The sequence below is a fragment of the Tupaia chinensis genome, unplaced genomic scaffold (genome assembly GCF_000334495.1).
Source record: "Tupaia chinensis unplaced genomic scaffold, TupChi_1.0 Scaffold146346_2, whole genome shotgun sequence".
NCBI classification, from domain to species: Eukaryota; Metazoa; Chordata; class Mammalia; order Scandentia; family Tupaiidae; genus Tupaia; species Tupaia belangeri.
Window position 1 is genome coordinate 1,118,187 of NW_006206203.1, and position 6,103 is coordinate 1,124,289.

Genomic DNA, 6,103 nt, shown 5'->3' on the forward strand with positions numbered 1-6,103 from the left:
ATACAATTTGGCTTTCTGAAAGATAATTATTTTTTGTAATATTTCATCGTATGTATGTACCACAATTTCTTTTTAAACATTTTATTGACATAATAATTGTACATATCTGTGTGATACAATATGATTTTTCAATACCAGAATACAATATGTATTGATCAAATCAGGCAATTAGTATATGCACCATCTCAGCCATTTGTCATTACTTTATATTGGGAACATTCAAAATTATTTTTTATTGACTCTGAGATACATAGCAAATTGTTATTAACTATTAGGTTATCAGAAAACTCATGACATGTTTTTGCTTAGAAAAGCCTAGAAAAATACATTTGTAACTTTTCCAATGACCTAATAAAGTCATCCTACTATATTTTATATAACACTAGAAATTGTTCCTCTTATCCATCTGTAATTTTGTTTCCATTAATTGTCATCTGTCTATCCCATCTATCCACTATCTTTCTCAGTCTACAGTGGTCATGTGTCATTCTCTACCTCTAGGAGGTCACTTCTGTCATTTCTACAGATGAGTGAAAGCATGTGGTATTTCTTTATCTGTGTCCAGAATCTTTCATTTGACATAATATTTTTCAGGCTTGCCCATTTTGCTGCAAATCACAAAACTTCATTGCTTTAATAGCCAAATCCTAGCAATTGTATATTCCTATCACAACCTTTACCCATTCATTCATTGAAGGTCGCTGGGGTTGACCATATCCTGGCTATTATGAATAGTCCTGCAATAAAGATTGGGGTACAGATACTTAAATATAATTATTGATCCCACATTGACTTGTTTCTAAAGCGCTGAATGACCTCAAAACAGTTGTTGGAAAAGTCATAACATATTTTTGCAACAGATGGCACTAGTTCATTTTTAGAAGTATTAGAGTCATTCATATCTATCTTACTGCTATGCCATTTGACAGCCAACAGTTCTAGCTTTATTCTAAAAATAAATAAATAAGCAATTTGGTTGAGTTTTGGAGATTTTACAAGTTGAAGATGGGAAACCAGTGTATTTTTGCCATATTTTACTCTTTTACTTCCGTAAAGGGAAGGATGCACATCAAGTGTGTTAAAAGTTGCATACAATTTATGGTGACAATGCTGTCTCCAAGCACATCAGTGCCAATGATGGTTCATGAAATTCCTTGTTGGTGATTTTGATCTCAATGTTGCTCCTTAGGCAGGGAGGCCACTGACGTTGATGACTACAAAATAAAGGCACTGATTAAGTCAAACCCATGTTACACGAGAGGAGAAATTGCAAATACACTGAACATCCATCATTCAAACATTTGCAAACACCTGAAGAAGCTGGGATACATAAATAGTTGGGTTCCTCAATAGTTGGGTTCCTCGTGAACTCAAAGAAGTTCATTTGACAGTGCATATAAGCATTTGTGATATACTCATTAAGTGTGAGGAAAACAATCCTTTTTTGACGACTGATAACTGGTGGTGAGAAGTGGACTGTCTATGACAATGTGGTGCGCAAATGGTTTTAGTCCAACGTGATGACACACCTCAAACAACATCAAAAGTAGACATTCATTAGAGCAAGATGTGCTCTCAGCATGGTGGGATTTTTTTTTTTTGAGAGGTTTTTGCTATAGGGCGCGTGTGCTCACCAGAAAGATAGAGACAGAGAGATAGAAAGTGAGAAATCACTCCCCCGGAGGATGGGGGATGGCCACGCCGCAGTTCCTTCCCCTCCATTCTCTTCTCCGGATCTTGGGCATGCATGCACACACACCCGGCGTGAGTTTAAGCCACCAGATCCAGGACTCGAACCACAGTTGGCTACCTGGGAGTTTAGCAACATAGCCATTGCACTAACTGCTGGTCCCTGGATTTTAAAGGTGTTATACTTTTCAAGCTCCTGCCAAGGAACCACAATCAATTCTAGTGTTTGCTATTGGCAATTGGAGGACAGTTTGAATGAATCTGTCATCCAGAAATGTCCAGAACTCATTGATTGTAAAGGGATTGTGTTCCATTATGACAACATGAGACCACACACAAGTTTGATCACCTGTCAAAAATTATTGAAGCTTGAATGGGATATGTTGCCACACCCACCATACTTAACTGATCCTGTGCAGTCAGATTTCCACTTATTTTGCTCTCTTCAAAACTCCTTGCTTGTTATAACATTCAATTCAGATGAGACTATAAATCAGCACCTTGTTCAATTTTTTGCTGATAAAGACAGGGTCTTCTATGAATGAGGAATTGTGAAACTCACTACAAGATGGCAAAGGGTTACCAAACAAAATGGGCCATTTATCACTGATTGATCTTTTTTTTTTTAATATAAATAAATGACCTTTGAAAAACAGAAAAAATACGTCATGACTTTTCTGACAACCCAGTAGTAAATTTACACTTTAGACTGTCATTCTTAAAACACTTTGGCAGTTTCATGAACAAATTAATAAGAAAGAAATGCATTAAAGAGACATAAAGTCTTTTCGAAAATTATAATTTCTTTAGGAAAAGCCCTAAAGGATTTTGAACCTGAAATATTTTTTCTTCCTAGGTACTTATCCAATTATGAGTTAACTGTACATTCTATGCCATCCATGTTTGACGCCTTAGATGTATTCTTAGATCCTGAGCTTGAAAAATGATCACTCTTGTTTTCATTTAAATGGCAGTTCAGTAAGCATTTGATTAATGGAAATAGAGGTATGTGAAAAACTCATGCCACTCCTAGCAAATGCATATTGACCAAGCAACCAGTCCCTGCTAAGGTTTGCCAGGTGGGACGCAGCAGAGAGCACTTTGCAATGGCATGGTTAGCTGAGGTCTCCAAGACCAAGTGGTAGCCAGGGAACTATCAGGGGAGCTGGGTGCAATCAGACTGTTATGGGAAAGTCAGTTGAATGGAGAGGCTGGTAACAGAAAACATGAACAAGAAACAAGGAGGGAGAACCATAAAAGACTGACTGCAAAGGAAAAGAGCTTGGGCTTTGAAGTCACCAAAACCCAACTTCTGACACCAAATGTGTCACTTAAGCAAAGGACTTAATTTTTCAAATTTGCTGCTTTTCATGTGTAAAGAGTATAATGATATTGCCACCTTGCAGAATTGCTGCAAGGTTATAAGATGATATATGTAGGGCCAGATGGTGGAGAAGCGATAGCACAGCTGGATCCACAGAAGGTCTTGGGTGGGTATCCTGGGGTTTCACTGGACACATCAGGCTTACATGCATGATCTAGTTGAGACTGGGGTTGGATTTCCACATGAGGACCCTGTTGAGGGTGCCTCTCTTTCTCTCTCTCTTTCTCTTTCTTTCTTGGAAAAAATAAATAAACTTAAAAAAAAAAAAAAAAAGAGGCTGCATGTATAGTACTTAGCAGCACCTTGCCTACAAGTTCACAGAAAGGACTTAATGAAAGTTATAGGGTATTGTTATTATCTACTGCTTCTGCCACAGAGGCTGGCAAACTGGAACTGAGTGCCAGCCTCAGAGAAGCAGGAAAACAGGTATCTCATAGAAGGCAAAGCCAGGGAGTTGAAGAACGCGAGGCAAAGGGAACCAGGGTGATGAGGAAACTTCGCACTCTGCTTGGAGTTGAGCTGATGGCTGTTTTGTACGTAAAATCTTGAACCCTTAAATCTGTCTTCAGGAATATCCACCCATCCCGAACTTGTCTTACGGAGATCCGTTCTGATCTGGTCATTGAAAAGAGCTGCTCCAGAAAGAAGCCTATGTTGTTTCAGATTGAGACTCCATTATCTGACAAGGGTGTTTGAGTAAGAGTGGGAAGGAGAAGCTCAGGCCTCCTTAGGCTCACAAGGCCTGGCATCTACTGGAAACTGTTTGTTAGCTTGCTTGGGAACAAGTGATTTTTGGAAGTTGTTTTTATTTTATATCCATATGAATGCCCCCCCCCATTTATTTTTTTTTTCTGAGAAACATAGTAACTTTTTTTTTTTGTCATTCTTTCTTTATTTTGGAGAGGTTTTTGCTATAGGGCACGTGTGCTCACCAGAAAGACAGAGAGAGACAGAGAGACAGAAAGCGAGAAATCTCTCCCCAGGGGGGATGACCACACCACAATCCCTTCTCCTCCATTCTCCTCTTGGGATCTTGGACATGCACACACATGTGCCCGGCATGAGTTTAAGCCACTGGGAGTCAATCACATGGGTCCCAACCCTAATGACATTAATCCCAATTTCCTTCTAAAGATCTTGCCTTTTAACATTATAGTTGGATTAAGTTTTACCATCTTAATCTTGTCACAACCAAATCTCACATATAAATTTGGTGGAGGATTGGGGGAAATATTCAAACCACAGCAACCATAAAATGGGAGCCAGCAGATGACATAAGCGATTTTGTCATTGGACTCCCACAAGGTTGACCGTGGTTAGAGTCCGGGACCCAGTGACTTGAAATTCATGCCGGGCATGTGTGTGTGCACACCCAAGATCCCAGGAGGAGAATGGAGAAGAAGGGGTTGCAGCATGACCATCCCCCCTCTGGGGGGTGATTTCTCAGTTTCCCTCTAGCTCTCACTGTCTCTGTCTTCCTCTCTCTCCAGCAAGCACACATCCCCTAACGGGGGGGGGGGGAATCCTCTGCTAGAAAAAAGGTTTATAAACTAAACTCTCCCCACTTACTGTAGTTTAAGGCTGGGAAATGCACCTAGGAGTATTTTGCTGATCACTTTGGGCAGTAAAATGGAGGGCACCGTTGGAGAATAGCAATTTTTTGCACTTGCAGTCCCATTGTTGGAGGTAGCAATTTTTTGCACTCCAGTCATCCTGAGGTGAAAGATTAATGTGCCTCAGAATAAGAGAGGAGATAAACTTCTTTGTTCCAAAAAGACTAATGGGTGGAGCAGGGGACTTAGGCTTAGAGAGGCCTGGAAGTTCTATGGGTGAAGGTTGAGCTGGTCCTAGCCCTACAGGCCCTTCTGAGGCTGGGCTAGGACCCTAAAGTTTGTTTTGAGCCCCAAGAGTACCCGCTGGTCTCTGCAGTGTCAAGAACTCAAGTCTATTCCTTTAGCATTTATTTGAGTTTGTATTAAACATCATAATTTTCTCATTTCAAGTAAATGGAATGATCATATATATTCATTTAAATGTGTAAACTGAAAACTTCTTTGTTTCTTCCCACGCCTCCACTGAATCCATTAACAAGTACTATCAGTTCTGCCTCCAAATGGACTGGTACTAAAGCCAGAGAGCCTGCTTCCCTTCTCTGCCACCCTCACCCAGCTTCTGCTCTTCCTACTGGGTGACAGCAAGACCCTCCCTCCCTTCTGGCTTTCTCTCCTGACCCTTTACCCCATTCCCTACTGAGTATCTTGAGGATTTGTTTTAAAATATAAATGAAGTCAACACATTCTCCTGCTTAATACCAGTTTCCCAGGGCTCTCAAACTAAAGACTCAAAAATTTAGCATGATCTCCAAGTCCAAGTGTGAATTTGGTGAGCTCTGATGAGCTTAGTGAGAGTACTGGCTGCTGGGAAGAGCTGCTTGGAAAACCCAGTTATATAGGCTAGGGATCATTCAAAGTGCGGGCTACAGAGTAGAAGTGATAGAATTCTCCAGGGACTGAGCCAACAGACTATGTTTATAGTATACATATACATATGAAAGGGAATTTTTTAGGGGATTGGCAGCTGCTAAGTCCCATTTCTGCAAGTTAAAGACCCTGGGGTGCTAGAAGCATGACTGTGTCCAAGTTTGAAGACCTCAGAACTAGAGAAGCTAATGGTATAACTTTAGGTTGGAAGCTAAGAACCTGAGAACCTGGGGACATGTGGTGGGATCTCATATAAGTCCTAGGTGGCCTGAAGTTCTGATGTCTGAAGCAGGAGTTAAGTGTATATTAGGTCTCAGAGCTAAAGACCAATTCACCTTCTCTGTTTTTGTTCTCTCTGGGCACCCAGTGGATTGGATGGTGCCTGTCCACACTGAGGATGGATCTTCCACCTTTAGTCCACTTGGACTCAGATACTAACCTCTTACATTGTTGGGTCTTGCAGTATTACTTTACCGGTTCTCTTGCAGTATCGCTTTATCCAATCACGTTGACATCTAAAGTTAGTGATAGGTGAGGAGATTCCCTAACA